Raw genomic sequence first — 24,629 nt, forward strand, 5'->3', positions numbered from 1 at the left:
CAGAAAAACCGAAATATACAAATAGACAAGGAAATCTTTGTTCACGGTGTTTTCACATTTTCTCGGGAAATGCATCATCGTTTTCATGCTAAAAATTTTCAGGAATACATTATCTGTATTTAGTATGATTATCATCCTTTTAACACAGGATCAGCTCATCTGTGATAAACCTGTGAGCTTATGAAAACTGCATTCTTTAGAATCATATATGACATCATTCTGCAGTAAAAACAACTACCTTTTTTAGTGAAGAGACTCAGTATACAGGGTACAGTGTGAGCAGTGGAGAACAGAACCTTGCTTTAAAAGTTAGTGAAAGCTTTACAAAGGGAGTTCTTTTTATCTGTCTGTTTGTTTGTTTTTTGGCTTTGAACTTTTTCCAAGAAGCTAATTTTATTCAGGGTGAAATGAAAAGGCATTTTGGGCAGGAAGGACAGTCTATACATAAACATATGCTGGATTAATCACAAAATATTACCCAGAATATGTTTGAAAAAAGAAGTATAGAGAGATGGACCAGTTTTGAAAGAATTTTGTAAAGTAACATTGTGAGGATAAGATCATCATCTTTGTGCTCTAAAAGACTGAGTAAGAAAGAAATGATCAAGGTGGCCTTGACTGCTTTATTTCATCTTCTTCCCAGTGGCAAGAATAGTACTTGGAACATAACATGCTGCTAATGAGCAAACAAGAGGAGGAATCAACGCTGTCTACAAAAAGTAGACCTGAGCCAGAAGATGGTGGCACATGCCTGTAATCCTGGCCCTTGGGAGACAGAGGCAGGCAGATCTCTGTGAGTTTGAGTCCAACCTTTTATACAGAGCGAATTCCAGGTCTACGAAGACTACACAAAGAAACCTTGTTTTGTTGTGGGTATTAATATTTACTATGTTTTATCTTTTAGTTAACCAGCGGTTATTCCTAAACAAGATGTATACCCGAATCACCCTACAGAGACTAGGATTTATTTAATTAACTTAGAGCACAATGCTGGGCAATAGTTACTCCATCCTAAACCTCCAACCCTGCATAGTTTTCTGCCATTTAGATTTTACCCATTATACTTGCTTTTAGTCAAATCTTTGGTCTGGTTCATCCCTCTAAGTGATTCCAAGTTCTCTCCTCCTGATTCTCTACCCTGCTTTCTGCTTTCTTTCTCTCCCTCCCAAACAGGATATCCCACCTTATCCTTTCCATTGCTCAGCACTGGGGCTGGTTGCTTAATTGACAACATAGAGAATGGATGGTGGCATGTTTACACAAACTTGAGACAGGTGGTGTTTAGAATAAGCATCACAATTCAGTGTCAGATTGAAATCAGAGAGTGGTGTAGAGAAATCAGCATTTGAATGAACAAGGGTAAATTGTATACATTTCAAAATTCCAAAAGAACATTATACCAACAGTGTCTCAAAAAAAAAAAAAAAGACAGTATTTATTTAAAAAAAAAATGAAAAGATAGGGGAGATCTTCCTCGCCTTCATTCTGATCCTAGTCTTTCAGGAAGACCTCCCCTATCAGTGGACTTGGGCAGGGGCATGGGTGGAGAAGTGGGAGAGAGGGTGGGATTAGGAAGGGAGGTGGAGGGAGTTACAGGGGGGATACAAAGTGAATGAACTATAATTAATAAAAATAAAAAGACTGGAATGACAAAAATTAAAAAATTAAAACGATGAATAGAATGTTTGACTGCAAAAAAAAAAAAAAGAAAGAAAAGAAAAAAAAAAGAAAAAGAAAAGAAAAACCAAAGAAAGTAGAGTTGAATGATGGGACTTGAAGCTCCAGAGGAAAAGGCCAGACATTTGAGACTACTTGCTGTATCACACTATATTAAGCTAGGCAGAGCAGTACCATGCCCAAAGTCATTTAGCCTTTTCAATCAAATCAGAACGGACAGAACATGCATTACTGATTAAACTGATCATCTTCCCTCACATATTTACAAGGCATTTCTGCAGGTGTCCAGCAGGGATGTTCTATAGGTGTCTATACAGTATCACAGCTATTTTATTGGTTTTGGCGGAACTACTTTTGTATTGGGTTTTTTGCTTGATTTTTGAGAAAGAAATTAAATTTAGGTGTGTCAGGAAGGGAAGAGGATCCCTAAGGACCTAGGGGAGTACAAGAATATGATCAAAATATATTTCAATTTAAAAATGATTTCAAATGATAAGTATAAAAACATTTAATTTGCTAAAATGATATATAATTTTTAATCTTGATAGGGCTTAACTATTTATTTCTAGTTAAGCATTTTTACTTTGTTATAATAGTTGCATGACTATTCATTGTTATTTAAATTGACAAACAAGTCTCTTTCCCAAAGAATCTGCCAAGTCATATTTTAAAATAAAATACTTCTCCATATATCTGCCAAGATATTGTTTAGAATAAAATACATATTTAAATAATGACTCTGCTGTTCCCTTCTCTGCCATCAGAGCAATTGCAGATGACTGTCTGTGACACTTTCAGGTTTTGAGAAAGAATGGATAAACTTAAGATACTGAGATTTAATCACTTCTAGACAGTAGTGATTAACTAGATAATTGGTATGATCAGTAGTTGCCCTGAGATTTTTTTTTTCCTTCAATAAATATTGGGAAAATGAAGGCATGAGATATGTAGTGGTAAAAGAGGAAGATAAATAATGAATTCATACTTTGCAATTTAGTTGATTCTGAGATATTCCTTAGTTTTTTATACTGAAGAAGCAGATACATTTAATTGTATCATGGCTCTCAGTACTTTATAAGTAGAAAAGCATTTATTAATTTCATTTTACGCCCAAAAGAAGAGGTTGAAAACAGAGTAATAAGTAGATGACTTCAGTTGGCAATGTAAATCTGTGGTACCTTCCTGGAGGTGGGTGGTTAAAGGGCCTTAGCACAGAGTCCACAGGTAGCCACAGGGGTCAGGTAGAATTAACAGGATGAGTCTGAGATGTTTGTATAGAGATGTGTCCAGAATGTGGGCAGAGGATATGAAGGGCTCAACAGGATAAGGCAGTGCATGCAGTTGGTATTTCAAGTCTAGAATTTACTTGAATAGGAAGGCTGAAGGAGTGATCAGAAGGCAGGAGGATACATGGTACTTCAGTCGCAGGGCTGGGCGGAATGGATGCTTAGAGACTAGACTAGAGTGCTTACCTGGAGAAAGGGGGTAGAGGGCATGACACACGGGTTGCTGGAAGATGCCCTGCAATCTGTGTGAGGCCCATGTATTCCGTACCTTTCTCTGCCCCTCCTGCACTTGAGTTAAGTGCTATAGCCTCTTGCCATAAATTCCACTCATACCTATGACTCACAGGGACCCACAACCCAAGGTACAGCAAATAAGTGACTGAAGATAGTTCTACCTTTAAAAGGACATCTATATCCCACCCACTCCTTCCAAAGCTCAAGGATCATTGCAGAACTGAGATCAGAAAGAGGGGGAGAATCAGAGGTAGCAGGTGACTCTAAGGAAACTGTTTTCTTTCCATAATAGAGCAGATATTCATATGGAATCAAACTGATTGTCACAGCATTCACATGATCTTTAAGATCAATCATGAAGAAATCCTGGCATGGACAAGGGATGCACGTGAGAAATACAACCACCACTGCTAGCTAAGAACCTATTGGTATTTGATAACTGCCAGAAGAGGATGTAATTCATGGAAGGTTAAAATACCCCAGTGGATATCCATATGGAGACTGTATAAGCAACACTAAGTCAATCTAGACACAGGGGTACATGTGATCAAAGGGCAAAGTAGAAATTCTAAATGAATGAATTAATCTTAAATTAGGTAATTGCAAAAATATTTGTAAGTTTTAATCTTTATTAGAATTCTAATTATTTCTCAAACAATAACTTTGTTCAGGTATTTATAGAATTAGATTGTTGGAAACTATGTAACAATATTTCTAAGCATGCAAGTATATTTTGCCTCCATTGCAGTAGCAATGTCTTAGAAAGTGTTCAATTTTTTCGAAGCAGTTTGCTATCAACTATTAGAAAAAATAGTTCTGGTGTCAACCAGTTTTAAAAAACATACATGGTTGTTGTGTAGAGTATACATGGTCTTGGGTTCAATCCCTATTACCACAAATATTAGATAAAGCATTAGCTAGCTTTAATGATACAGAATTTTAAGTAGACTGTTATTGACTTTTGCTATTTAATTAAAGAATGTGGAGAAAGTAATATAAAGTCAAGAGCAGGAAAGCTTCCCATTTTCAAGAAATATAAAGTTATAAATACAATTTTAAAAAATAATATTAGATATTCACTTTATCAGTAGTATCTATGGTCCTAATCTATTGATATTCGTTTTTGTTTACATTAGATTTTCTTTTTCATTTTTAAAATACATCTGGACTAGTAATAATTAAGACAGTGGGAATGCTGTTTGCATTGTACATGAAAAATTTTTCATGTGTCATATTCTTATTGATATTTCAACTGCTTTTTCAATTGATGTCCTGAATTCACTTTGTAGCACTCAATGAACAAATGCATCAACAAATGAATAAATTTTCAATCTCACATCCCATAAGGAATTGCTGTCTCTGAGGTTTAGTCTATGCACTGTCTACTCACAGATGTTGTTATTCTCTCTCCTTTCCATTGCCAACAAAACATACAACCCTTTTCTTATGTAGAACTTTAGAACACTGTCAAAAACTGTACTTGAGGACGGTATGCCTTGAAGAACAAAAATATATAACTGTAACATTAAAATATTTAAACATGGATTTAGAATTTTTAGATATTTAGAATATGAAAATTAGATAGTAAATGATCCTGTGTGCATTATTATTTTTTTAGTTGTAGACAGTAGAGTTTTCCAAACCATCCTAAAAATTTTGATATAACTGAGACAAATTGCTGAGTTCAGGATATTTTATGTACTCTATAGACATGATGTATCATTAGGAAACATTATTTCATTTTTGAGATAGCATGTCTCTGTGTAACCTTGGCTATCAAGTACTCACTTTAGTAGGCCAGGCTGGCCTCTAACTCACAGAGATATGCCTGCCTCTGCCTCTCTGAGCGCTGAGATTACAAGCGTGTGCCACAGTGCCTGGCAAAACTCTCAGTCCTCATAGACTGAGAAAACAAGATATTCAATGACAAAAAAAAAAATCAATAATACCTACACATAAATCCAGCACTACAGAAAATACTAGAAGGAAAAATGCAGCCCAAGAAAACTAAATACTATCAAGAAAACACAGGAAATCATTAACCTCATTACAGCAAAACAAAAAGTAACCAAGCACACAAAGTTACTATAACAGCCAACATCAAAATTAAAGGATCTAACACCCACTGGTCATTAATCTCTCTCAACATTAATGGACTCAATTCTCCAATAAAAAGACACAGATTAACAGAATGGATGTGTAAACAAGATCCAACCATTTGTTGCATACAAGAAACACACCTAAGTCACACAGATAGACATTACCTGAGGATGAAGGGCTGGAAGATGGCTTTCCAAGCAAATGGACCCAAGAAGCAAGCAGGAGTAGCCATTTAAATACCTGATAAAATAGACTTTCAACCAAAAATACTCAGAAGGACACTTAATACCCATCAAGGGAAAATTCCACCAGGAAGACATCACAATCCTGAACATCTATGCCCCAAATACAAGGGCACCACATTTGTAAAAGAAACATTGATAAAACTTAAACCACACATAGATCCCCACACACTAATAGTGGGAGACTTCAACACCCCAGTCTCAACAAAGGACAGGTCAACAAAACAGAAATTAAACAAAGAAACAATGTCTCTAACAGAGGTCATGAATCAAATGGATTTAATAGACATTTACAGAACCTTACACCAAAACACAAAAGAATTTATCTTCTTCTCAGGACCTCATGGAACCTTCTCCAAAATAAACCATATGGTTGGCCACAAAGCAAGACTCAACAGATACAAAAAGATTGAAATAATCCCTTGCATCCTATCTGATCACCATGGAATAAAGCTGGACCTCAACAGCAACAGAAATATCAAAAAGCCTACACACACACATGGAAACTGAATAACTTGCTACTAAATAACAGCTATGTCAGGGAAGAAATAAAGAAACAAATTAAAGTCTTCCTAGAATTCAATGAAAATGAAAGCACAATATACCCAAACTTATGGGACACAATGAAAGCAGAGCTAAGAGGAAAGTTCATAGCACTAAGTGCCTTCAAAAAGAAATTCTAAACATCTCATTCATGCAACTTAATTGGTCACCTAAAAGCCCTAGAAAAACAAGAAGCAGACACACCAAAGAGGATCAGACTGCTGGAAATAATCAAGCTCAGAGATGAAATCAATCAATTAGAAACAAATAAAACAATTCAAAGAATCAATGAAACAAAGAGCTGGTAATTTGAGAAACTCAACAAGATCGACAAACCCTTACCCAAGCTAACTAAAAGACAGAGAGTCACTATCCAAAACAACAAAATCAGAAATGAAAAGGAGGACATAACAACAGACACTGAGGAAATCCAAATATCATTAGGTCTTACTTCAAAAGCCTATAAAGCACGCAATTTGAAAATCTAAATGAAATGGACAATTTTCTTGATTGATTCTACTTACCAAAGCTGAATCAAGGTAACAATTAAATAGTCCTATATCCCCTAAGGAAATAGAAGCAGTCATCAAAAGTCTCCCACGCAAAAAAGTATAGGGGCAGACGGTATCAGTGCAGAATTTTACCAGACCTTCAAAGAAGAGCTAATACCAATACTCTTCAAACTATTCCACAAAATAGAAACAGAAGGAACACTACCAAACTCATTCTATAAAGCCACAGTCACCTTGGTACCTAAACCTCAAAAAGACCCAACAAGAAAAGAGAATTTCAGGCCAATCTCCCTTATCGACATCAATGCAAAATACTCAATAAAATACTTGCAAATCGAATACAAGAACATATCAAAGATATCATCCACTACGACTAAGTAGCCTTCATCCCAGGTATGCAGATGTGGTTCAATATACAGAAATCTACTGATGAGATCCACCATATAAACAAGCAGAAGGAGAAAAACCATGTGATTATCTCCTTAGATGCTGAAAAGATATTTGACAGAATCCAACATCCATTTGTGTTTAAAGTCTTGGAGAGATCAGGGATACAAGACATACCTGATAATAGTAAAGGCAATATACAGCAAGCCTATAGCCAATATCAAACTCAATGGAGAAAAACTTAAATCAATCCCACTGAAATCAGAGACAAGACAAGGCTGCCCACTCTCTCCATATCTCTTCAACATAGTTCTTGAAGTCCTTTCTACAGCAATAAGACAATTAAAGGAGATCAAGGGGTTACAAATTAGAAAGGAAGAAGTCAAAGTTTCACTATTTGCAGATGAGATGTTAGTGTACCTGAGTGACCCCAAAAATTTTACCAGGGAGCTCCTAAGTCTGATAAACACTTTCAGCAAAGTGGCTGGATACAAAGTTAACTCAATGAAATCAGTAGCCCTTCGGTATACAAAAGATAAAAGGTCTGAGAAAGAAATTAGGGAAGCAACACACTTCACAATAGACACAAAGGATGTGAAGTACCTTGGTGAGGCTTTAACCAAGCAAGTCAAAGACTTGTATGAAAAAAATTTCCAGTCTCTGAAGAAAGAATTAGAAGAAGATATCAGAAGATGGAAAGATCTTCCATGCTCATTGCTTAACATAGTAAAAATGGCCATCTTACCAAAAGCAATCTAGAGATTTATGCAATTCCCATCAAAATACCAATACAATTCTCTACAGACCTTTAAAGAAAAATTCTGAACTTCATATGGAATAACAAGAAACCCAGAATTGCCAAAACAATCCTCTACAACAAAAGATCTTCTGGAGGTATCTCCATCCCTGATCTCAAGCTGTACTATAGAGCAACAATACTAAAAACTGCGTGAAATTGGCATAGAAACAGAATGGTGGATCAATGGAATAAAAAAGAACACCCTGAAATAAACCCACACACTTATGGAAACCTGATCTTTGACAAAGATGCCAAAACCATTCAATGGAAAAAACATAACATCTTCAAGAAATGTTGGTCTAACTGGATGTCTACATGTAGAAAAATGCAAATAAATCCATACTTATCACCTTGCAAAAAACTGAAATCCAAGTGGATCAAAGACCTCAACCTAAAACCAGATACACTAAACCTGTTAGAAGAAAAAGTGGGGAAGATCTTTGAAATCATTGACACAGGAGATAACTTCCTGAACAGAACACCAACAGCACAGGTTCTAAGAGCAACAATCAATAAATGGGACATCATGAAACTGAAAAGCTTCTGTAAAGCAAAGGACACCGTCATCAAAACAAAACGACTGCCTACAGATTGGGAAAGAATCTTCTCCAACCGTATATCTGACAGATGGCTAATATCCTGTATATATAAAGAACTAAAGAAGTTAAACAGCAACAAATCAAGTAATCCAATAAAAAAAAAATGGGTATGGAGCTAAACAGAGAATTCTCGATAGAAGAATATCAAATGGCCAATAAACACTTAAAGAAATGCTCAAAGTCATTAGTCATGAGGGAAATATAAATCAAAACGACCCTGAGATTTCACCTTACACACATCACAATGGCTAAGATCAAAAATTCAAGTGACAACACATGCTGGAGAGGATGTGGAGAAAGGGGAACCCTCCTCCACTGCTGGTGGGAATGTAAACTTGTACAACCACTCTGTAAATCAATCTGGCACTTCCTCCAGATCCAGCTTCCTCCAGATCCAGCTATACCACTCCTAGGCATATATCCAAAACTTGCCCAAGTACACAATGAAGACATTTGCTCAACCATGTTTGTAGCAGTTTTATTTGCAATAGCAAGAAGCTGGAAACAACCCAGATGCCCCTTAACTGAGGAATGGATACAGAAATTGTGGTACATCTACACAGTGGAATATTACTCAGCAATAAAAAAAAAAAAAAATAAAAAAAAAAAACAAGGAAATCATGAAAATTGCAGGTAAATGGTGGGAATTGGAAAATATCATCCTGAGTGATATATCCCAGAAGCAGAAAGACACACAGGCATATACTCCCTTATAAGTGGATATTAGACATATAGGACATATAGTATAGGATAAATATACTAAAATCTGTATACCTAAGCAAACTAATCATGAAGGGACATTCTTGCTAAAATGCTCAATCCCTATTCAGAAAGGCAAAGAGAATGGTTATCAGAAGGAGAAAACAGGGAACAGGATTGGAGCCTGCCACAGGGGACCTCTGAAGGGCTTTACCCTGCATGCTGAGACTTATGGTTAACTTTTGGGCAGAGTACAGGGAATCTTATGAAAGAAATGGGAAATAGTTAGATCTGGAGAGGACAGGAGCTCCACAAAGAGAGCAACAGAACCAAAAAATCTGGGCACAGGGGTCTTTTCTGAGACTGATACTTCAACTAAAGTCCATGCATGGAGATAACCTAGAATCCCTGCACAGATGTAACCAATGACAGTTCTGTTTCTAAGTGGGTTCCATAGTAATGGGAACAGGGACTGTCTCTGACATGAACTGATTGGCCTGCTCTTTAATCACCTCCCCCTGACAGGGGAGAAGCCTTACAAGGCCACAGAGGAAGACAATGCAGCCATTCCTTATGAGAACTAATAGACTAGGGTCAGAAGAAAGGAAAGAAAGACCTCCACTATCAGTGAACTTGGGCAGGGCATGAGTGGAGAAGGGGGAGGGACGAAGGGAATGAGAAGGGACGAAGATGGGAGCTACAGAGGGGATACAAAGTAAATAACGTGTAATTAATAAAAATTATAAAATAGCAAATAAGAAATCAGAACTCTGAAAGAGGAGTTATGAAGTAAAAAAATAAAATATTGCAGAATAAATAAATAAAACAAACCAAAAAAAAACCTAGAAAACTCTTTCTTAAATAAATTCCATGGCATTATAAAGTAACAATGCCTTTTAAAATTATATTAAAATTTGTAGATTTTTATGTAGATGGTCTATTAAAATATTTTGCATGAGTTTTGAATTTAAATGATCCATGTCTTTACATGTTTAGTTAGAACTGTTTATAGAGATTTAGATACACAGAGATATTGAAAGACTAGGACTGTACAAGCTGAAAAGTGAGCCCCAATATCCAATTCAGAAGTGAAAAATTATCAAAGCCCTCTTTGTGTATCTGACAGAATATATAGGTATTGTAACAGAATTTATATCAATACCAATATTTAAGTTTATGTTTTTTGACTAAACTTAATTCCAATATTGCAATAATATTTCTCTGATAGTAAATACTTCAGAAATGGCTCCTGCATGTCAACAATCAGACGAAATAATACTGTATGAAAGCAAAAGTCACTACTCTATTGAGAAATCAGCAACAATATATGCACACACATTATTTAATAATATCCTTCACAGAAGTGTGAAATATAGCAATGATTTGATAATTTTACCATGTTTGCTGTGGAATTCTTAAAGTTATTAATGGATCTTTTGTGTTAATTTGCTGAACATATTTTTTTCACAGCAGGTTAAGACTAATTTTCACTCTAACTTATAACAAATGATACCATAAGATATATGTTTGGCCATTGAATATTATTTGAAAATAATTTTTTTTTTTTCAATGCAGTTTATTCAGGAACATTGAACAATCCTCGGACCCCGGGGAAAGCCAGCCCACAGCTTAAATAGCCTCTGGGTAGCCAACCCAGGCGTGCCACGGGGGCAATGCAGATAGGTCCACATACATGGAAGCAAGCCAGATCCTCGGCCTTAGCCAAATGTGGAGTTGTTCCTGACAGAGAGCACTCACCATCGGGAAGGTGGAGGGCGGAAACCAGCTCCATCTTTAAGGCATAGCATTCTGCAGCTCTCTACAGTTCCCCCTTTTTGTTTTAGACGCATCAGGCAAGAGTAGAGGTCTGATCTCTGATATTAGAAATAAATTGGGACTTTGTACAGATGTTCATTTAGGTGTCATCCACCCAAAGAGCATCGGACCCGTCCGATACCTTTTTCTCAGAGGCGGGACCTGGGGCATCAACCCGCATGCAATCAGACATGCTCTTCTCTGGGTCCAAAGCAGCTGACCCTGAGTGCAGTGCTTAGCCTCGCATCCTGAGCGTATCATTTTAGCTTTTTATGGTATCCAACCATGCTTGGGGAGAATGCCTTGCTTCAATGTCTGTAAAGGCCTGAATGATCATGGCTGCATCACACTGTTGTGAGACTCTAATCTTGCATATATACCACAGGCAAACCAAGGAGACCAACACCAGAAGGCCTGCTAACACTCCCATGCCCGCCCATTCCTTCAGATGATTCATGGCTGCAGCAATCCATGTTGATAATCCTGTGGCTAGTCCTGCGTCCACTCCAGTAGAATTTACTGTGACAATGGCCACTCTCAGCTGCTCCATCGTAGTATCGAATTCTCCAGTCCCAATTACCTAAAATATAGCTCGACAATTGTTTAGACAGATTTGCAGCGCAGGAAAAATTCTCATGTTGTATGCTAGTGACACAAAGTCCAGCATACTTTCATTGACAGCCAGGTTGAGCGATTTGCCATAGGGTATCAATTTGCTCCTGCAAGAGGTCAATCCTCTGATTGAACACCATCAAGCTTCCTTTTAGTTGAGCATTAATTCCTTTATGTACAACTAAGGCATGAGCTACATTGGCTAAATGATTATTCAGGGTCTGAGCAGTCTGCCCAGTATGACTCATGGCTAATGCCCTGGTGGTAGCTCCAACAGCCGTCAATGAGATGGTAGTAACAATGGTGGCTGTAGTTCCAAGATCCCTTTTCTGTCTGAAGAGAGTCATAGCGCGAGGGGCATCAATGGGCACAGGTACCCAGTGAGGCATGCGAGTAACCAGGGCATACCTAACTTTACTAGCATTGGGGTTTAAAAAAAAGCAAGTATCATTACCACAATTACTTGGCTCTATCTGGCTAATAATGCATAAAAATGGGGGATATAGACAAACAGGTGTGGGCTTATAGGAAATATTATGAGAAGCCTTAACCCCTCGTTGGAACATCCTGCGTCAGTTCTAGAACTAGCAGTGGTGGTGTCCGAGGTCTGAGTAGGTTCAGGCGACCATTGCCCCCAGGGGCGAGACGTGCTCCATGCCAATTGACTAACTCCATGTTTTCCTCCAATTTTGAAAGTCATTTAAGGTTCTTAAATTATTTTTTCCCTTTTTTTTCTTAAATTTTTCATCAATTACACTTTATTCATTCTGCATCCCCCTATAAATAATTTTACATTGTGTAGGGGATTTTAAAGAGTAAAGAAGAACTCTAGAACTACTACTATTTGTATTTCTCCTCAACTACATGTATTAACATTCATCTTATACTTTTAATTCTCAAGATTTTTTTTGGCCAAAGAAAAGAAAATTAATATTGCATAGCATTTGTTTTGTGTCTCATATCCAAGTACTTTGTGTGATATTTTCAGGTCATCATCCTTCTGCAAGTAAATCTCATTAGATACAATTAATGAAGAACAAATAAGCATAGTGATATTGATGCTTTTGCCTATATTCTGTGCTATCTAAAATGGTACGAAGGACCATGTAGCATATTGTTTCTCTAAAACCCAATGCCATTCTAAATTCATGAGATATTTAGATGTGAACTCTAGAAAGAGTTAATAAAATGAATAGCCGCAAACAAATAAATAAGTGTGTGAAACAGTGAGTCAAGCTTCATTTTCATATTGTGATGGGAGGTAGAATTCATGGTTCTACATCTGGGAAGCAGAAAACTCAGTGCTGTATTGTCCTAAGCAATTACTCACAGTGTCTCCTATTTCCAAACTAAAGCATATGCAACCCAACTGGGCAATCAAAAAGTAAGGAGTAGAAGAAGAGGACACATTAAATATAGTTCAAGCAAGTGTGAAACGATACCTGGAGATTACTACACATTTAAAAATTGTAATGAACCTATAAGCCAAAAAGAAATGATATAGTCTAGAAAAATATTTAGAAGCTTAAAAATAATTAAGTATAAATAATAAAAAAGTAGTTAACAAGAATATACTAAGTATGAAGTAGGACCCTGGGTAAGATGATCAATTATCATTCAGAAAGAAAAACAGGACAGACATCAGAAGAAGGAGAAAACAGGGAACAACAGGAGCTTATCACAGAAGGTCTCTGAAAGACTCTATGCAGCAGGGAATAAAAGCAGATGCTGAGACTCACAGCCAAACTTTGGGCAGAGTGCAGGGAATCTTATGAAGGAAGGGGGAGACAGAAAGACCCTGGAGGGGGTACAGGAGCTCCACAGGGACCGCAAAAGAACTAAAAATTCTGGGCCCAGGGATCTTTTCTGAGACTGATACTCCAACCAAGGACCAAGCATGGAAATGACCTAGAACCCCTGCACAGATGTAGCCCATGGCATCTCAGTGTCCAAGTGGGTTCTCTAGTAAGTGGAACAGGAGCTTTTTCTGACATGAACTCAGTGGCTGGCTCTTTATCACTTCTCCCTGAGGGGAGAGCAGTCTTACCTGGCCATAGAAGAAGAAAATGCAGCCAGTCCTGATGAGACCTGATAGACTAGGGTCAGATGGAAGGGGAGGAGGACTTCCCTTATTAGTGGACTTGGGAGGGGCATGGAAAGAGATGAGGGAGGAAGAGTGGGATTGGGAGGGAACAAAGGAGGGTGCTACAGCTGAGATATAAATTAAATAAACTGTAATTAATATAAAAAATAAAAATTAAAAAAGAGAATGCATATATACTAGACAGAATTGAGATATCAGAAATTAATATTAGTTCCATTGTAATAGCAGAATACAAAAGCAAACAATACATAAACAAAATGACTAATAAAATAAAATGTCACCAAATAATACATACAATAAATATGCAACCATGAGTATATAAAGCTGTTAGCATAAAATCAAAAATATTCATTGTTTTAACTTCCTCTAAAACTGTAAGCTGAATGCATATATCTTCTCCATAAGTTACTCAGACTGAAGGAATTTTGTTACAGTAGTGGGAAATGCAGCAACAAAATCTGGGATGCTCACAATGGTTTTACATATAAATATTAGTATTCGTGCTCTTATGCATGATTTTTAATTTACTTTTATTAATCATATTTTATGTTAAATAAAATAAAACTCTCAGCAGATGTTGATAAATTTTAACCTTCGATGATATAAAATGTTCAGCATTACGTTTATTTGGATTGTGATTAAGGGTCAATCTTTATTATTAATCTTTAATCATCATACTTGTGGTTTCCATTACATTTTCTTTAACCAATTAACAAATTTAATATATCAGTGTATTGTTATTCATTTTTTTCTAAAGCCTATAAATTGATATAAAGTTAAAAATCTATAAACTAGACTAAATGTTAAGTGGGATAATATCTACACACAATGGTAATGGAAACCATATATTACTGTTATATTTGTATTTTTTCAAGTTGGTCTGTTGATAAAATAAGTTATTTGTTTTTATTTCTAAGTATGAACTAATATTCTATTGTAAAATTGCAGAGGATATATAAGTATTAGCTCACATTATCTTACCATTTGTTCTTAAGTTATCTGTAACTAATGATTTAAACCTTTATTTACTATTGGCAATCACATTTTGTCTCATTTTTTTTCTAAGTAAAATCATAAAAGAAACATTCATTCGAAATCTTATGTAATAACCAAGACATCTAATTGCTTATCCATTTTCACTTTCCATAGAATGCATGCGTGCACTCGATTGCTGTTAAGGGCAGCTTTACGCGTGCCTTGAGGGTAACTAGTATGCAGCAATTTTCTGAAAATAGACACATTGTTAAGTTCTTCTTCCCCAATTCTTTTAAATCCTTTGTTGGTTGTTGAGGAAACAAATTCTGAGGCTATTACACTCTGCAGCCTACCAAAGGGATCTTCTTGGCACTTCCAGAATCCCATTACGTGACACTATGGCTGAAATCACTTTCTCTGGTAATGAATGTAGCCCATTAAAAAGCAGTTGGTTTGCTAGCTTGCTTTCAGGCTGTGATGATGAGAAATTATCTCTCCCACCTTCAGAATCCCATCCTTGTCAACAGCAACACCCTTGCTATTATAGATTCCTAAATAATTAATTCTAACTTCTTTGGTTTTCAGTTTTTGCCAAAATTGTAGAATTTAATATAGAAGGGGGGGAAAAACGTTTTAAGCTGTGGCTTCAAGTGACAGGAATTTAATATCTAAGTCAATATATATCAAGTATCAAGTTCTCAGTACTCTCTGCTCACTGGGATCATTTGAAGCGTAGCATGAATGTTGGCCTGTGCTTCCAATTAGTTAAATCCAAGTAAAAGTATTCCTTTGCATTGGAACTCTGCAGCTCACAAGCTCTCAGAAATACATCCAAAAATATGTGGTGAGAATTTTTACATCGGTTTACTTCTGAGAGCATAGAATTATATACATTAAAAAACTGCCTATAAGCAGGTCTAATATTTTTTTGAACAAATGAAACATAGGCTATTATTTTTAATTAAAAATGCATCACAACGTGGATCTGCAAAGATATTCTTCCCCAACAACACATGAGAACTGCAAATACACACCCACATGCACACACACTCGAACACACAAACACACACACAAACATGCACACACACAGGTTCTGTCCTCCTTTCCTGTTCACTTTTTCATTATACAAAATCTTAAACATATGATACATTTATTATTTTTGTACTTTCTTCATTGTTTCCTTGCCAACAACAAAGTATCAGTTTTGTAAAGTTAGTTATATACCTAATGTATCATGTATACAGTAGTGTATTTCCTCCATGTGAACAACCTTACTTTGTGTTTTGAGGACCTATTTATTCAGTACTGGCTATGTATTAAGCAGGTCTAATTTTATGTGATTTTCAGTACTGCAGGTCAGTTAGCACGGGTGGCTGAAGAAAACTCACCAGCTCAGACTTTGAACATTAATTGGGGTTTGATTTAACAGTAGTGTAGATCTACTATATACCAATGTCTATATTAAAACAGACCTAGCCATATCATCAGAAATAAATACCAAACAAAAATAAAACACCACTCTGTCCACTTATGAAATGCTCATTTATGGAGTGAGAACAGGAAACTCATAAAAGTGATCATTCGAAAAAATTTTGCCAAGGCCTTGTTTTCTTATTATATTTCCTCTCTACACTTTTGTAACAAGTTCTGTTGGTTCTGTTTTCACTTACATAAGAAAGATTCACTAGCCAACAAACTCCAATTTTAAGTTAAAATTACATAGATTATTGAGCTTATAGTAAATTCATTATGAATTGACAAAATGCATTTTTCTTTTCCCTACTATATTTTTAGTAAGTGTGTCAGTCAAACACCTTAAATTCACTGGCTTTTAAGATCACATGGAAATGTTAGTGTTGATGAAAGCTGTCAGTCTGTGCTCAAAAAGTGCCTCACTGACCTTTAATTTTATATGAATAAAGATTGTTGTCATGCTCATGAAGATGAAGAGGCCGTGGAGTTTAAAATGGGGGTTCTATATTTAGTTGTAAGATATGGCCTTCTTTTGCTCTTAAACTGATCGTTTTGTTTAAAAGTTTAAGCATTTGGATGGGAAATATCCTACAAATCAAATGTCACCTATTTGAATACTTGTCTTCCAGCATTTTTATTTTATTTTTTGAGATTACTACATACTTATGTCATCTCTCCCTCTTATTTTTATAGTATTAATTATAGTTTATTAACTTGGTATCCCAGCTGTATCCCACTCCCTCATTCCCACCCAATCCCACCCTCTCTTCCTCAACTTCTCACTACCCATTTCCAAGTCCACTGATAGGAGAGGACCTCCTCCCATTTCACCTGACCCTAGCTTATCAGGTAATTTCAGGCCTGGCTGCAAAGCCCTCCTTGTGGCCTAGCAGGACTGCTCTTCCCTCGGGTACCTGGGGAGATCAAAGAACCAGCCACCGAGTTTGTGTCAGAGATAGCCCTTGTTCCCCTTACTAGAGTACCCACTTGGATGCTGACCTACCACGGGCTACATCTGAGCAGGGTTCTAGGTTACATCCATACATGGTCCTTGGTTAGAGAAACAGTCTCATAAAAGACACCTGTGCCTAGATATATTTGGTCCTTGTGGAGCTCCTGTCCTCTCCAGGTCATACTAACTCCCCCTTCTTTCATAAGATTCCCTGCACTCTTCCCAAGATTTGGTTATGAGTCTCAGTTACCTGCTTTGATACACCGTTAGGTAGAGTCTTTCAGAGGCCCCCAGTGGTAGGCTCCTATCCTGTTACTTTGTTTTTTCTACTTCCAATATCCATCCCATTTGTCTTTCTAAGTGTGGATTGATCATCTTACCCAGGGTCCTCTTTCTTGTTTATCTTCTTTAGATGTATAGATTTCAGTATATTTATTCTATCTTATAGGTCTAGTACCCACTTATAAGTGAGTATATACCATTTGTGTCTTTCTGCTTCTGGGATACCTCACTCAGGATGATCTTTTCTAGATCACACCATTTGCCTGCAAATTTCATGATTTCCTTGTTTTTAATTGCTGACTAGTATTCCATTGTGTAAATGTACCAAAATTTCTGTATCCATTCCTCAGTTGAGGAGCATCTGGGTTGTTTTCAGGTTCTGGCTATTATGAATAAAGCTGCTATGAACATGGTTGAGCAAACATCCTTGTTGTGTACTTGAGCATCTTTTGGATATATGTCGAGGAGTGGTATAGCTGGATCTTGAGGAAGCACTATTCCTAGTTGTCTGAGAAAGCAAGAGACTGATTTCCAAAGTGTTTGTACAAGTTTACAATCCCACCAGCAATGGAGGAGGTTTCCCTTGTCTCCACAACCTCTCCAGCATGTGTTGCCACTTGAGATTTTAATCTTTTTTTTCTTTTTTATTTTATTTTATTTTATTTTATTTTAATCACAGGTCATTCACTTCTATCCCAACCATAGCCCCCTCCCAGTATCCCTCCCAATTCTACCCTCCCTCCCTCATCTCCTCCCTGCCTTCTTTCAAGTCCACTAGTAGGGAAGTCCTCCTCCCCTTCCATCTGACCCTAGCCTATCAGGTGTCTTCAGGACTGGCTGCAATGTCTTTATCTATGGCTAAGCAAGGCTGCAGGGGGTAGGGGGAGATCAATGAGACAGTCACTAAGTTCATGTCTGAAATAATCCTTCTCCCCCATACTAGGGAACCCACTTGGATACTGAGCTATCATAGGCTACATCAGAGTAGGGGTTTTACATTACATCCATGCATGGTCCTTTGTCAGAGAAAGAGTCTCATAGAAGATCCCTGTGCCCTGATATATTTGGTCCTTTTGGAGCTCCTGTACCCTCTAAGTCATACTAACTCCCCCTTCTTTCATATGATTCCTTCCACTCTGACAAAGGTTTGGTTATACTACTCAGCAATTAAAAACAAGGAAATCATGAACTTTGCAGGCAAATGGTGAGATCAAGAAAATATCATCCTGGATGAGGAATCACAGGAGCAGAAAGACACACACGGTATATACTCACGTATATGTGGGTACTAGACCTATATGATAGGATAAACATACTAAAATTGAATGCGCCCGATCTCGTCTGATCTTGGAAGCTAAGCAGGGTCGGGCCTGGTTAGTACTTGGATGGGAGATTTTGATCTTAACCATTCTGATCGGTATAAGGTGAAATCTCAGGGTCGTTTTGATTAGCATGTCTGTGATGGCTAAGGATGTTGAGCAAGCCTATAGCCAACATCATCTGCCAAGCAAGATTATAGCCAACATCAAACTCAAGTGAGAGAAACTTAAATCAATCCCATTGAAATCAGGGACAAGGCAAAGCTGCGCACTTTCTCCATATTTCTTCAACATAGTACTTGAAGTCCTAGCTAAAGCAATAAGACAAGTAAAGGAGATCAAAGGGATACAAATCAGAAAGGAAGAGGTCAAAGGTTCACTGTTCACAGATGATATGATATAATACATGAGCGACCCCATAAATTCAACCAGAGAACTCCTTCAACTGATAAACACCTTCAGCAAAGTGGCTGGATGCAAAATCAACTCAAAAAAAAAAAATCAGAAGCCCTCATGTATACCAAAGACAAAAGGGCTGAGGAAGAAATCAGGGAAATAACAGCCTTCACAATAGCCACCAATAACATAAAGTGCCTTGGGGTGACTCTAATCAAGCAAGTGAAAGACCTGTTTGAAAAAATCTTTAAGTCTCTGAAGATAGAAATTGAAGAAGATATCAGAAGATGGAATGATCTCCCATGCTCATGGATTGGTAGGATTAACATAGTGAAAATGGCCATCCTGTCAAAAGCAATCTACTGATTCAATGCAATTGCCATCAAAATACCAACACAATTCTTTACAGACCTTGAAAGAAAGATTCTCAGCTTCATATGGAGAAACAAAGAACGCAGAATTTCCAAAACGATCCTGTACAACAACAGATCATCTGGAGGTATCTCCATCCCTGATCTCAAGCTGTACTACAGATAAATAGCAATAAAAACCATGTGGTATGGGCATAGAAACAGAAAGGAGGATCTATGGAACCAAATAGAAGATCCAGAAATAAACTCCCAAACCTATGAACACCTGATTTTTTGACAAAGAATCCAAAACCATTCAATGGAAAAGAGACAGCATCTTCAACAAATGGTGCTGGTCCAACTGAATGTCTACATGCAGCAAAATGAAAATAAATCTGTATTAATCACCCTGCACAAAACTTTGATTCAAGTGGCTCAAAGACCTCAACATAAAACCAGATACACTAAATCGGTTAGAAGAAAAAAATGAGGAAGAGCCTAGAACTCATTGGCACAGGAGACAACTTCCTGAACAGAATACCAACAGCACAGGCTCTAAGATCAACAATCAATAAATGGGACCTCACAAAACTGAAAAGCTTCTATAAAGCAAAAGACACTGTCTTCAGAACAAAACAAGAGCCTACAGACTGGGAAAGGATCTTCACCAACACTATATCTGACAGAGGGCTAATATCCAGAATATATAAAGAACTAAAGAAGTTAAAAAGCAACATATCAAGCAATCCAATTAAAAAATGGGGTATGGAGCTAAACAGAGAATTCTCTGTACAGGGTCCTCCTTCTTGCTTAGCTTCTTTAGCTGTACAGATTTTTGGATGTTTATTCTATATTATATGCCTAATATCTACTTATAAGTGAGTATATACCATGTGTGTCTTTCTGCTTCTGGGATACCTCACTCAGGATGATCTATCTTTATTTTTAACAGCTTAGGCAGCTTCCTCATGGTCCTGAGGCCATAAAGTTTTAGATGTACATATCTTTCCTGTGCTATAACCCTATACCTCCTCAAAACATGAGTCATAATATATTGTGTTCCCCTTCAGTTGGATAGTTAGATATTTGGTTATAGAGAACAGTAAGAAACATAGGTGTGAACAACCTGCATTCTGACAGTTAAATACAATTGGTCCTTAGTTCCAACTATTGACAATTTCACTTCTAAGTTTTTACTTTTCATTTTATGTAAATATGCACTCTGTGTGTGTGTAGTTGTTTGTGTATTTCCACGTGCGTGCTCTCCCAGCCCAGTAAACTTGGTCAGTGCAAGTCAAATAAGAAAGAGTGCCTTAAACAAAAAAGACTAAGAGTGAATAGAATCGATATTAGTGACTACCTTCTTACTTGTTAAGATCTCTGGCAAGATCAAATGAAGAAACTAGAACTACACCAGCATTGCCTTTACATGTTAGTATTTGCAAATTAATGGTTATCTAAATCATAACAAAAATACCCTAAAATTATTTACTGTTATAATTGCTCCTTTAGATACAATTAAAAAGACAACAGTCTCTTAATTTGGGTAGGTATAAAGAACCAATCAATAGTGTAGAATGCAGAAGTCCAAATTTAATGCAGGGAATTGGGACCTATATTGGACAAGCATGTCATGTAAAGACTTTAGGTCTATCTATTCATAGACCTCCTGAAAAACATAAAATGCTTTAGAAGGCCTTCCTTCCCACATTGAAAATGTATTTATGATCTGTATACCTAAAGGAGCTAAGTAAGAAGGAGGATTCTGGGTAAGATGCTTAGTTCTCATTCAGAAAGGCAAATGGCATAGATTTCAGAAGAGGGAGAAAACCAGGAACAGGACAGGAACCTACCAAAAAGGGCCTCTGAAACACTCTGTCCAGTAGAGTATTGAAGCAAATGCTGAGACTCACAGCCAAACATTGGGCAGAATGCAGGGAATCTTATGAAAGTTGGAGGAAATAGAAAGACCTGGAGGGTGCAGTAGCTCCACCAGGAGAGCACAGAATAAAAAACAAAACAAAACAAAACAAAACAACAAAAACTGGGCATGAAGTTCTTTTCTGAGATGGATACTCCAACCAAGGATCATTCATGAACCCCTGCACTCATTTAGCCCTTTGCAGCTCAGTCTCCAAGTGCGTTCTCATGTAAGGGGAACAGGGACTGTCTCTGACATGAACTCTGGGTGGCTCTTTGATCATTTCTCCCTGAGGGGGAGGTGCAGCCTTGTCAGGCCACAGAGCAAGACAATGTAGCCATTCCTGATGAGACCTGATAGGCTAGGGTCAAAAAAAAGGGGAAGAGGACCTCCCCTATCAGTGGACTGGGGAAGCATATGGGAGGAGAAGAGGTGGGTAGAACTGGAATGGGAGGTGATGAGGGACAGAGCTACAGCTGGGATACAAAGTGAATAAATCATAATAAATTTAAAAAAATTAAAAATAAATAAATAATCTGCATCCAAAAAATATTTTTATGAATGATGATACTGCTACCACATCAGATTGCCACTCCAAGTAATTTATATTTCTACTGCAACTAATACTATTTACACTAATAATTACCCCTACTTCATAGAGTATCATCCACATATTTTCACCTTTTAATTTGATTGTGCTAATCATATAAAATTAGAGAATAAATCCTTTAATGATAACAGGTGTGCTTGTTAGCATGCTTAATGGGTATTTTGATTAGTTCATACCAAAGTATGCAAACATTTTTGATTACCTGTATACAGTATAGCTTTACAGCAAAACTCCAAAATGAAGTCATAAAGAATTTCCCAATTGCAATTTGCAAAATTTTCTTCAGGCTAAAGCAATGCTTTTAAGGAGGCAAAAATAGAATGGGTTGGCAGTATCATATTGAGCTTAAAATTGAAGATTAACTGCCCATTTTTAGAACCTGTCAGTCAACAGTCCCAACAGTTTGGAACCCTACTTCTTTACCTTGGTTTTGTGTAACACAGATATTCACAATACCTTGGTGATTAACTTCAACATGGGCACCAAATCCGTAGTATTTTCAAACTACAATTAGATAATACCATTGATCCTTGTTGACAGTCAAATTTGTATAAATTTCTATAAAGATGGCCTTTCACTTTTATGAATAAACACTAAAGAATAATAAATATACTATTCATGAATTCATTTCTAATTCATCTAAATAATATGTTTCAAGCCCTAATATTTCTAAGCGATTTTGATTCTCTAGAAATGTTTCTTATGGGTTATTTAGGTGAGAAACTAAACTGATTTTTGAGAGAAGTGACAGGTACACATTTATTTTAAAGCTATACCTTTTGTTACATTGAGCAACGATAGCAAACATCAATTCATCAAACTCAGAAGTGAATTACTGCTGAAAATATTTTTTTCCATTTTGTTTCTCACAAAAATAACATGCTAATTCAAATAATGACATAAGGACCTATTGCAAAGCAAAACATGATACTCATAATGTTAGAGCGTAAAAGAGAAATTTCAAATTTTGTTAGGATTATCTTTGACTATGGTCTCATCTTTTTCTATATTATACATTGAGATTCAAGTTAAATTACAGAAAAACTATGTACAATTAATTGTTATAAAACTCAGTTCCAGATTTAATTTAATTACATGAAAATTTAAAACCCACTCTCTTTTCAAAGATACCACAGCAATAAACAGCAAACAAATGTTTTGAATTTCTGTTTATGACACTATGCAGTTTTGTAATTATCTGTTTGCATTCCTCTTATTGATGTAGTGAAATAACAAAGAGATGTTAAACATTAAAATACAGTATTACTTGATAATAAATTTTTAAATGGGAAAAGAAGAATTTAATGAGTTGAGAATTAAGTGGCTTGGTAGACAGAATGTATGGGAAGAGATACCTAACACAAACGCCTTTTAAAAAGCCATAAAAACCTGCTTTCTGACTTGCTCCCTCTTTTCGCCTTCTTATGATGTCCATCCTCTTTGTCTTTCTGGATAGGGATTGAGCATTTTAGCAAGAGTCCTCCCTCTTGATTAGTTTCTTTAGGTGTACAGATTATAGTAGCTTTATTTTATATTATATGTCTATTTGAGTGAGCATATACCATGTCTTTCTGCTTCTGGGATAGCTCACTCAAGATGATCTTCCAGATCTCACCATTTACCTGCAAATTTCATGATTTCCTTGTTTTTATTGCTGAGTAATATTCCATTGTGAAATTTACCACAATTTCTGTATCCATTCCTCCACTGAGGGGTAGCTGGGTTGTTTCCAGCAGCTTCTGGCTATTACAAATAAGGCTGCTACAAACATGGCTGGGCAAATGTCCTTATTGTGTACTTGAGAATCTTTTGGGTACATGCCTAGGAGTGGTATAAGTGGTATAAATAGGAAGCACTATTCCTAGTTGTCTGAGGAAGCGTCAGATTGCTTTCCAAAGTGGTTGTACAAGTTTACATTCTGACCAGCAGTGGAGGAGCCTGACACAAAGAACCTCTGAAAGGCTCTGCTCTGCATACTATCAATGCAGATGCTGAGACTTATGGGCAACCTTTGGGCAGAGTGCAGGGAATCTTATGAAAGAAGTGGGAAACAGTAAGATCTGGAGAGGACAGGAACTCCACAAGGAGAGCAACAGAATCAAAAATCTGAGCTCAGGGGTCTTTCCTGAGACTGATACTCCAACTAAGGACCATGCATGGACATAACCTAAGACCCCTGAACAGATGTAGCCCATGGCAGTTCAATATCCAAGTGGGTTCCATTGTAATAGGAACAGGGACTGTCTCTGACATGAAATGATTGGCCTGCTCTTTAATTACCTCCTCCTAAGGGGGAAGCAGCATTACCAGGCCACAGAAGAAGACAATTCAGCCACTCCTGATGAGACCTAATTGACTAGGATCAGAAGGAAGGAAAAGAAGTCCTCCCCTATCAGTGGACTTGGGGAGGGGCATGCAGACAGAGGGTGGAGGAAGAGAGGGATTAGGATGGGAGGAGGGAGGGAACCAAGGGGGGGGATACAGAGTGAGTAAAGTGTAATTAAGAAAGAAAAAAAAAGAAAAGAAAAAAAAAACAAAATATACCCTATGAAATTTTCAAGGAATAAAATTTTAAATTTCAGGATTACAGATTTTATATTGAAAGATGTGTCTATCTTTCTCACTGCATTTTTTACTTGCTTGAGCTCAAGCTCCTGTGTAATGCTTCATTGTTTCATTCTGATGATCTATTTGTAGTACATTGTGTCAACCAGGATTATAAATGTTTTCGGTAAGTTTAAA

Source organism: Meriones unguiculatus, chromosome 21 (assembly GCF_030254825.1).
Source record: "Meriones unguiculatus strain TT.TT164.6M chromosome 21, Bangor_MerUng_6.1, whole genome shotgun sequence".
In the NCBI taxonomy this organism is placed as follows: domain Eukaryota; kingdom Metazoa; phylum Chordata; class Mammalia; order Rodentia; family Muridae; genus Meriones; species Meriones unguiculatus.